Source organism: Xenopus laevis, chromosome 3L (genome assembly GCF_017654675.1).
Source record: "Xenopus laevis strain J_2021 chromosome 3L, Xenopus_laevis_v10.1, whole genome shotgun sequence".
In the NCBI taxonomy this organism is placed as follows: Eukaryota; Metazoa; Chordata; class Amphibia; order Anura; family Pipidae; genus Xenopus; species Xenopus laevis.
In genome coordinates, this window is record NC_054375.1 from 49,652,684 (window position 1) to 49,663,264 (window position 10,581).

Sequence of the window (10,581 nt, forward strand, 5' to 3'; positions counted from 1 at the left end):
TTGAACGTAATCCTTTATTGGAATTTAGTTTACTTTTAAGAAAATGTGACCGGTAAGATATAAAAGCTATTTTACTACAGTTATGGGCAGGGCCGCCATTAGAAATCACAGGGCCCTGTACAACAACATTTTCGGGGGGCGCTGGGTCCCAACCCCAAGCCCCATCCCATATCCTGCCCACTCCACGTCACAGTTAAAAGACCACACAGATATCAGCACTCAAAAAGATAACTCCCCACACACACGTTATAAAAAGCTATTGATGGTCAGGGCCCCCTTATTAGTTAAAAAAATAATTGGTGACTAAGGGCCCCCCTATAAGATAAAAAAAAAAATCAGCACCAGGGCCCCCATAAGTTTTTTTTTAAAAAAAACATTGGTGCCAGGGCCCCCCTTACAAGTTAAAAAAAATATATTTTTTTTGTAAAAACATTGGTGGCCATTATAGAGGCTTACAGAGTCTTAAAGTAATATTAAAGTAATACATTGGTGGCCATTGGATTAAAAAATAGAAAAAATACACATCGGTGTTCAGTATATTGAACTCGTGGCTTCAGAACTTCACCTCCTTTCATGACTTCAGATCTTTTCGACGCTTCAGGAGAGGCGAGGCAATGCGGCACGGCTTCGGCGCTGTCAAGGGGGGGCCAGGCTATTTTGAAAAGTGCAGCACAGCCGGGCCCCCCCCCTTCAGGCCCGGGACCGGTACAGTAGTATCTCCTGTGCCCCCCTGATGGCGGCCCTGGGTATAGGATCTGTTTTGCAGAATGCTCAGGAAGTGGGGTTTTCTGACTAAAGGATCTTTCTTTAATTTAAACTATACTATACCCATACTGTACCTGAAGTCTGCTAAAATGTATTTAAACCCAATAGGCTGGTTTTGCCTCCAATAAGGATTAATTATATCTTAGTTTGGATCAAGTACAAAGTACTGTTTTATTATTACAGAGAACAAGGAAATATATGTTAAAATATTGAATTGTTTAATTATAATGGGGTCTATGGAAGAAAATTTTCCTATAATTCGGAGCTTTCTGGATAAAGAATGAATTCTGTTATTGCTCGTTTAATGTTCTTAAAAAAAAATTGGGACCAGACACCTCTGTGTGATTTCTGCCATTATCTAAGCAATATTGCACTTGTGTGAAAAAAAAAGAGTAAAGGAGAGTGCAGTTATGTATTCAAGCTTTTATCTGAACGCACAGGTGCACACTCTGCTAAGATGCAAAAAGATGGAGGAAAGCACTTTAAGTCCTCAATGTGATTAAGGGTAGGACTTCACGGACCTTTTCGGCGTGATCCAACGCGCTGTGACAAGACGCATGCGATGGAAATAAGGTAAGAGATAGAAATGTCGGATGCAGACGCAATGTGCAGCATCTGCGTCCGACAGTTGTGTCACGTTGGATCAACGCTGCGACTCCATCCGACATCTCTTACCTTATTTCCGTCGCATGTGATTTGTCGCACCTAAAACATTTGTGTAGTCCTACCCTAATGCTATTGGTGCAGGCAAGGCAATGAGATGCAGAGAGAGAGCAGGGATACTCACTGGCTTAATCGTACGATTTGGGTTTTTGCCTGAATTTTTACAGATCCGATTTATTTGAGTTATTTTATTAATAAATAAGGCAAAATCAGGGGCAGGAGTTTGACAATGAGATAAAATCGAGTTTTCGTAAATAACCCCCTAAATGTTTATCATAAGGTGTCCACACACTGCAACCTCCTCGCCCAACAAAAAGATCTGCGTCTCCTTTTGCCAAACCGCACTGATGCGATCGTTGACACTGGGGCCAATGATCAGATGATACAGTGAGGCCTGTTGGAGGAAGACCACATCCATATTCCAATGCCTCCTCGCCCAATGGAAACCTGAAAAAACATCTGGCTGATTTTCAGATTTATATCAGTCGGGAAGGCCCATCTGTTGGGCCCCTATATATGTGCCAATAAACTTTTGAGCTGCGGCTGAGCTGGGCGATTTAATTACCCTGTTTATAACAGCCTTTACTCTACGGGGCACATTTACTATGTAAAATCCTTCGAAGTAAAATCCTTCGACTTAGAATATCGAAGTTGAAGGATTTTAATCCATCGATCGAACGATTTTCCTTCGATCAGAAATTACTTAGAAAGCATATGGGGAAGGTCCCCATAGGCTAACATTGGTGCTCAGTAGGTTTTATGTGGCGAAGTAGGTAGTTTTTTGTAAAGAGACAGTACTTCGACTATCGAATGGTCGAACAGTCGAACGATTTTTAGTTCAAATCGTTCGATTCGAAGTCACAGTCGAAGGTCGAAGTTGCCCAAAAAAAACTTTGAAATTCAAAGTTTTTTTAATCCTTCACTTGAGACAAGTAAATGTGCCCCTACATGCATACGGGAACAGATTTCCCCTTTCTAATAAAGTTTATGGTCAAAAAGTATATATGGTCAAAAAGTATATATGTTCAGTCCAAGTCCGAAAAAGTATACAATGTATAATCTCAAGGAGTCCTCAATAGGAGAACATAGTGGCTGTGACAATACACTCAGTACCATAGGGAAGTTTGTCATGAATTGCTGCTTACAATTATATCTACTGATGTTTTAATACTTTTATTTTAAAGAACACCAGGCTCCTGTAACTGCATTATATACTATTTCATATTAGTGAGGCTCTTTAAGGATTCACATAGACCAGACTGAGCCAGGCTAGACAGCTAGTAAAAACCATTCACACACATATCCAAATATAATTACCAGGGATATAAATAAGAGCACTTCTGGATGGGCATAGACCAACCCATGTCTCGTGATTGCTCTGCTGACTGATCATTACAAGGTCTTCTATAGTATGGCTGTACACTACTACTACTACTACCGTAGATACATGGGTGGACACCATCCCTGCAAGTGGAAATGCGAGAGCCTTACTAGGCCTGTGTTCAAAGCGATCCGTCCAAAGCCGCTCTGGCTGCGGAAGTGCAAAGGCATAACAGGTTAGGTTGTATGGACGGCATCAGCAGGCAGGCTCCAGGGAAACCAAACTTGTTAAAAAACCAAATCTTTATTGTTCAATATTAAAACACACTGTAGGAGCAGGCAGGGGAATAGCTTAACGCTGTAGGGGGCGCTTTAGCTTCTGATGAAGTGACATTGGGTCACAAAAAACGCGTTAAGCTATTCCCCTGCCTGCTCCTACAGTGTGTTTTAATATTGAACAATAAAGATTTGGTTTTTTAACAAGTTTGGTTTCCGTGGAGCCTGCCTGCTGATGCCGTCCATACAACCTAACCTGTTATGCCTTTACTACTACTACTGCTACTATTACTACTACTACAATAATACATTCATACTCATGGCTCATTACCTTCAAAATTAATTAGCTAGAATTATCTGCAGTATAGAGAGCAATACCTTGACAAGAATGCATTGTTATGACAGATAGTGCTAAACTGCTCCCAAATGTTGGCGTAATGGGACAAGTAGGAAATAGTGAAAACACTATGGGGTCTGATGAGGCTCCTCTTCCAAAACATATTTCAGTTTGAAAAAACTCAGTTGCCATATATAGTTCTCTGGGCTATGTTGCAAATGCATTAAATGACCACAGAAAGGAGAACCCTAATAATAATGAATATTTATTTGGAATCTACAGGAAGAACACCAGGGCATCAAACACACATTTTATTACACTGTATACAGACACACAGCAGATTCTTATAATCATCACCCAGTAGATAAATGTTTTTTGCAAGATTAACCTAAAGGAAAAACCAGCAGCCTAATGGCAGAAATGTAAAAGCCAAACAGAAAACACGAGGAAGAAGAACATGAAGATGCATCTGACAAGTCTGTGACTGATATGACATGGCAATGCACTTTGCATGTCATTATAAGATGACGGCGTGTTAATGGTACACAGAAGGGTCCGTCTTTATCCAGTGAAAGACTTGCTGAATATAAAAGGTATCATCTGTGGAATTCCCAGTAGAACTTCTGTGAGAAGCACGTGATGATTTCTGTACAGATTTACAGATGCCGTAACTCCCAAAGTGACATCAGGACAGAGACGGGCAATGACTCCATTACCTTTCTGTTTCGCACACAACTTTGGGAAAGGTCCGGCTACTTTTTTGCAGAAACATGTTCGCACCATTAGGAGAACTACTTTTCAGCATTTGATCCAAATAAAAATCCCAGTGCCTTGTAGTTTGTGTAGATAATGTCATGTTTGTTTGTCCAGTCATTAAAGTCATTCCATTTGCATTGTTATTAAGCTGATAAGATGGGGGTGTTGGGCTGAATGTACAGGATTTCTGAGCACTTTAGTCGTTCCAATTCAACAACTTTCCCAGATGCCTCTGTTATGTCATTGTTTATCCTCTTCTTGTTATTGATCTTTCCTTGAGACTTTTTTCTCCCCCCTTTCTTTTCCCTTCAGATCATTTTTCTTGTTTTCCTCATTAGAAGATTTTCTATTTTTGACCTTTTTGTCTGTTTTCTGTCCTTTCTCTTTTCTCTCTCCATCCTCTGTTTTTCTCTTCTGTTTCTCACGTCTCGGCAGAGCCGCATACGATATAAGCGCCGTCACCAGATAGGCACCTATGCCTCGAAGTCCACCCAGTGCTAGGCACAGTGGCTGAATTAGCACAAAAAGGCAAAAAACATTGATGGAAGCAGCGGTGCCCAGTTCCAACCTTTCTCCTCGACTTTCCAAGAAGACCAGAGCAAAATAACCCACTGATATCACTGGGTAAGCTGCCTGTTCGGCCATAGTGAGACACAGAGAGAAAACACACAGACACACTTAGAGAGAAACACACACACAAGGGGCAAAGTCTAAAGGTGTCTCCAGATACTAGAACTCCTCCCAAGCTATCAGCACATTTGACTTAACAACTCTGTTTTCCTTAACCATGGAGTGCATCGATAATATAGTAACTGAGCACAAGTGGCAGATATTCTGCTGCATTTATTGTCATGGAAACAGTCAAGATAGATTGACTCTAAATCCAATATATTCATTGTTCAAAGTGAAGCCCCACGAAGCTTATGCTTGACTCTGCTTCAGGCTTTTTTCTAACCAAAAGGCCAGCTCAATGTTCTTCATCAGGAAACTTGGTCAAGGGACCGGGAGGGATCCTCGGTTTTCTGTAAGGTTTATATTGTCGAGCTGCCTGCTTCCCTGAGGTTTGTTGATTATATTTTGTTGTTGTTTTCAATAAAACCATAAAAACCTAGTGAGAAGCTCATCACCAAATCTGGTAAGGCCCAAGTGGACTCATGTAAGCCAATTGCTTCTATTCTCACTCAGCAATAATGGTTACAGAAGCCAATAGGAGTGTGCTTCTGCAAAGTGGAGCTCTACTGTTGGGAAAAACTACAGAGTGATGCCCCTGGCAAAAATGGCTTGGGGAGAACATTTCAAGATACTTGCTATACAATTAAAGGCTATGCAACGATGCCAGGACTAATTGTCTTCCTATTACTCCATTAACCAATACGGATAGGAGTTAAACACATACAAAACTTGCTAGCTAGATTCAATGTGAATTACAATGTAAAAACAAGTTGTCACTTTCATGGGCTGGTTTGCTAACATTGGTGCAGTTACCCACAGCACCAAACGGGTCTTTCTTCTCGTTTTCTAAAGAAGAATATAAGAGAAGAAGGAAAAGTACCCCGCTTGATCAATAAAACTAGAACAGTCACAATATAGGCTTTCTTATAACCCTCTTCAATTGCCTATTAAATTACAAATTTAAATATACACACTCTAGTGAAATCCACGATTGTCCTCTAGGTTGAACAATCACAGGAAAATTTTAATAAATAGTAACGTGCAGTGCAATAAATTAAGTTCATCCCACTACATCAAATATATAAGTTAGCACATTTGATTAGGTTAAATAGTAATAAAGTGCAGTGCAATATCATTCATACAATTAAATAGCTTTAAAACCACTTAGTGATCTTTCCCACAATAGAACCAATTATACACAAGGGAAGGTCCCTTAAAGGAGGTTTCTACCCTCCCCAATTAATTGTGTAGCAACGTTGGTCTAAAAAATAAATGTATTCGATTACTACGTCAATTAGAAAAAATTAGTTCATGAAAATTAAAGTGCTTAAAAGTGCTATATAGATGAATTATAATATATTGATCTAAAAGTAATTAATGGATTGAATTCCTACATCAATTAAAGAAAATTCATTCATGAAGATTAAAGTGCTTGAGAGTGCTGTATTAATAATTAGCGATTGTACTTTGGTAATTGAAGAATAAATTAATTGAATGACCGCAATTCATCAGTTAAAAACGAAATCAATGCTCAAGTTCATGAATAAAGTAGGAGATTGAAAAGAATAGTGGAGTTGCCTACAATTTTCTTTCCCTGGGACACCACAAATGTTGAGAAGGCAGAGTAACCGGGACTGTGGTCTCAAGTTTTAAAGTAAGCCCTAAGCTGTTGAAGGCTAATAGTTCCTAAAAAACCACAAATCGCCGAAGTTATAAAGCACACATTGCGAAATGCGCGTCGGCATTTGGAATCACAGAACGTTTATCTGCTCTAATTTTAACAAGTTAATTGGGTCAGAACACCCTTTTTCTGGGGGGTGGTGGAATTGTTAATCCTTGCTCGGTTCAAACTCTATTCTCTCTCTAATACTAAACTCCCAGGAGACAGTGGATTTGTGTTTTTTTTAGGATCTATTAGCCTTCAACAGCTTAGGGCTTAGTTTAAAACTTGAGACCACAGTCCTGGTTACTCTGCCTTCTCAACCTTTGTGGTGTCCCAGGGAAAGAAAATTGTAGGCAGATTTGCTTCCAATAAGGATTAATTATATCTTAATTAGGATCAAGCACAAGCTACTGTTTTATTATTAAAGTAAATCATTTTAAAATGTTTTAATTGAAATTAAAATGGACTCTATGGGAGATAGCCTTCCCATAATTCAGAGCTTTTTGGGTAACGGGTTTCCGGATAACAGATCCCATACCTGTACACCGGACAGGTTTGAAAATCCTGTTAAAAAGTAAAGAGAAGAAATACACAAGACGATTCTAAGACTTTCATTTCACTTTATTTGATCTATTTGCAATTAAATAGGACATTGATATTTTCCTAATACTCTTTGCTAATACTTAATCTGAAAAATAATTGCAGTTGTCACTGTTATCACATTTGACTCTGAATTCCAGGTAGTAAGGTAAGATTATCCGTTCCAGTCTCAAACTGTATTGCACTTGACCTGCAGGTTTTATTAACATTGTACATCTATTTCAAGCACTGCACATTGATTGCTGAGATTGTACCATGAAGTCACACAAAGAAACCTTAACACCGTTTGTAAAAAATCAGAAAAGATAACATTGAGATCCTGAAGCTTTGGGAATGAAAGTTTAAGAAGATAATTCTCTTTGGTTAAAAAAAAAAGCAATGTCACTGAAATCACAGGCACAATAAAGGAATAGACACTGATGGAACTGGAGGTGCTGAATCAGGAGGAGGACATGGAAGAACCGGCATGTGCACAGAGAAGACTGACCCTCGGAAACAAGCTATATACTAACGGACAGCCCATTTCTAAAACATTTTGGCAGTATGAGAGGCTCAATGTGGCTGTCAGTGTTCTAAGTTGAAGGTGGTATTGGTTTATAGGCAATGCAGAAGTTAAACATGAATGTTGGCCAGTGCCATCGGTATATTCACCACCACCATTTTGTCTTGGGATATTCCAGCAAAAATCCCAGTGAGTAAAACACCCTGTGAGCAACTTAGTGCATTTAAGCAAAACCTTACTTGAGTGCAATGGAAGCTAGATATACGGTATGATGAGGACAATGCCTTATCTGGATTATTTTGTGTCTCCGGGTAGATCACGTGCATAAGAAAAGGAGGTTAAGGTGGCTGCTCTACGATAAGGAGTTTATACATCCGGATTGATTTTGCAAGTAAGCCTTTCAAGACCCTTTCTTTACCCACAAAGAACTATGGTTGAGGGTATCATTTTCTTTCTAAGAGGAACTTACTGTTTGAGGTCTATATGAATGCAAACTGTTTAGGGAAGATTGTTACTCTGGGTCAGCGAATCCTATGCACATTCAATACTGTACTTCAGTGAGGCAAGGGAGCATGGGTTAAAACAAGAGGAACCGATTCAAAACACTTTGAGCCACTTAAAGGGAAAACAGAAGTGCCTTTTGTGTTTCTTTATTAAAAATTTCCCTTAGAATCACTATACAGCCATTCAAGCTCCCCTGGCTGCTTTCTTGTCTGGCAGCTCAGCACTGATAGATGCCAGTCAAGGCCAACCTTAGGATAGGCTGGCTAGCTGCACAGGGGACCTGACAGGGAACTGCAGTATATGTTTCTCTGTGCCAGGGCAGTGATTGGCTAAAGATCAAGAAGTCCATATCCTACAGTGATTCCAGGGACTGAGCGTAAACTCAGTTATAACACAGAGGCCAGAGTGGATCAACGGGTTCCGAAAAAGGTGTCGCTTCTAAGAAGAATTTCTTTGTTTTTCCGCAAACTGACATTGTCTGTCTTATTATTTATTAGGTGCTAATTTTTTAAATAAACTAACAGAGAATTAGGCAGGTCTGTCCCATCTATATCCTTGTATAAGTCAAGCGTGTTAATGGGAGACAGAAAAGTATACCTTTAGCTAATTGCATGCGCCAACTGCTTTTCACTTTGCACAAATAAACCCTAAACATTCACAAATCTAGCATTAATGGGATTAATGATTCTATAAGCACGTTCAAAGAAGAGACAATAAATCTACGTGGATCTAATTCATTTTACTCTAAGCTAAAACACACACTTTACTACACATGAAAGGAGGTCATTTAAGCGATGGAAACATGTAAGAATATTTAAAAGCAGCCAGCCATCACTGTTCATTGGTTCATGTAGTGATGTTTGAGTGATGGTAACATTTATTTAGCAACAAGGAATGTCTATGATTTCTTCTTCGCTCTTATGAAAGAATAGAACTGGAACAGGTTAAAAACGAACATTGTTTCTGCAATGGGAAAGTCATATTATGCAGGGAATTCTGGGCCTACAAAATTCTTTACATTTTACTCTGTACTTCATAGTTTGACATTTAGGGGTTTTTTTTTTTAATCAAGAATCGAGTTGGTGATTTTTTTTCTCCCAACTAGAATGTTTGCTTATTTTTGAATAAACCGAATGTTAAAAACTCAATTGATGCAATCAGGGGAAAAACTTGAACACCTTGAATTGATCTAGTAATCAGCTAAAAAATAACCTTGAAACGGTTTTCGAGTGAAACCACTGTAAAAAATCCGAAAATCATGAAGGCAAAAAAATTCTTCAAATGGTTCAAGGAACCTCTGCCATTGACTTCTACTTGACCTCGACAGGTTTTAGATGGCGTATTTTCGGAATTCTGGATTTTAGCAGCTTCAGGGCTTAATAAATCTCGAAATAATTCCAGTTTTTTTATCCCGCAAAATTCAAGTTTTAAGTGAAGCTACCCTTGAAAAACTTTTTTGGGAAAACCGCAACCCAAGTTTTAATAAATAACCCCCTTAAACTACTATTGGGCTCTTAGTCAGCTCAAGAGAGTTGTAAAGGGAATAAAAAAGTGTCTGAACAGAATTTTAAGCAATATCTGTAAAAAATCTATCCTTACATTTCATCCACTTTCCATTTCCAAGGGACACTGGCTTATATTCCAGTCATCCCTACAGCATAGGGACATTTACATTTATATACTAGAAATATTAAAGATGGATAATTATGTAGCAAGGTTTTTTTAAATTAATCTTAGTACATAATTTTGGCCTAGTGACTGTGGGCATTGTGTGACATTACTAGGGTTCAGAAGCAACAAAACAATCACGGAACAGGAGATGGGAACGAAGAAGCCATTAAATCTGCTCACAGCCTGTATAGTGGCAGAATATACGTATCCATCAGGCACATTCCCTGTTTGTACGTATAAGGTCAGTTAAGATATACTTAAAGCAAATGCATTCACAGGCACTCAGTAAAGAGAGGGGTTGGATGGGTCACTTTATGAACCAAAGCCATGGCTTTAAAGGAGAAGGCAAGCTACCAAAGCAGTTTACTACCAATAGATTAGCCACAATAGTGCAAGTTATAAAACTATATTAATTCTGCAGAATGCTTTACCATACCTGAGTAAACAGCTCTAGAGGCCCTCTCTGTTTGTTTAGGATAGCAGCTGCCATATTAGCTTGATGTGACGTCACTTCCTGCCTGAGTCTCTCCTTGCTCACTTATAGCTCTGGGCTCAGATTACAGCAGGGAGGGGAGGGAGAGAGGAAGAAACGGAGCATGCTCAAGTCCTAGCCCTGAAGGTTTATGCTGAAAACAGGAAGTCAGATACAGAAGCCCATGTGTACACAATAGAAGGAAAGAAATGTTGTGTTTCTTTTGACAAGAGGACTCAGAGGTGGTCTTTGTATATTTATGTGGACCTTTCTAATAAATCTTACCTAGTTTTAGCCTTTCCTTCTCCTTTAAGGTATCCAGTGGCTGTGTTCAACACAGGAGATCTAAGACACATTTGCTATTTGCATTTCTCTGGATG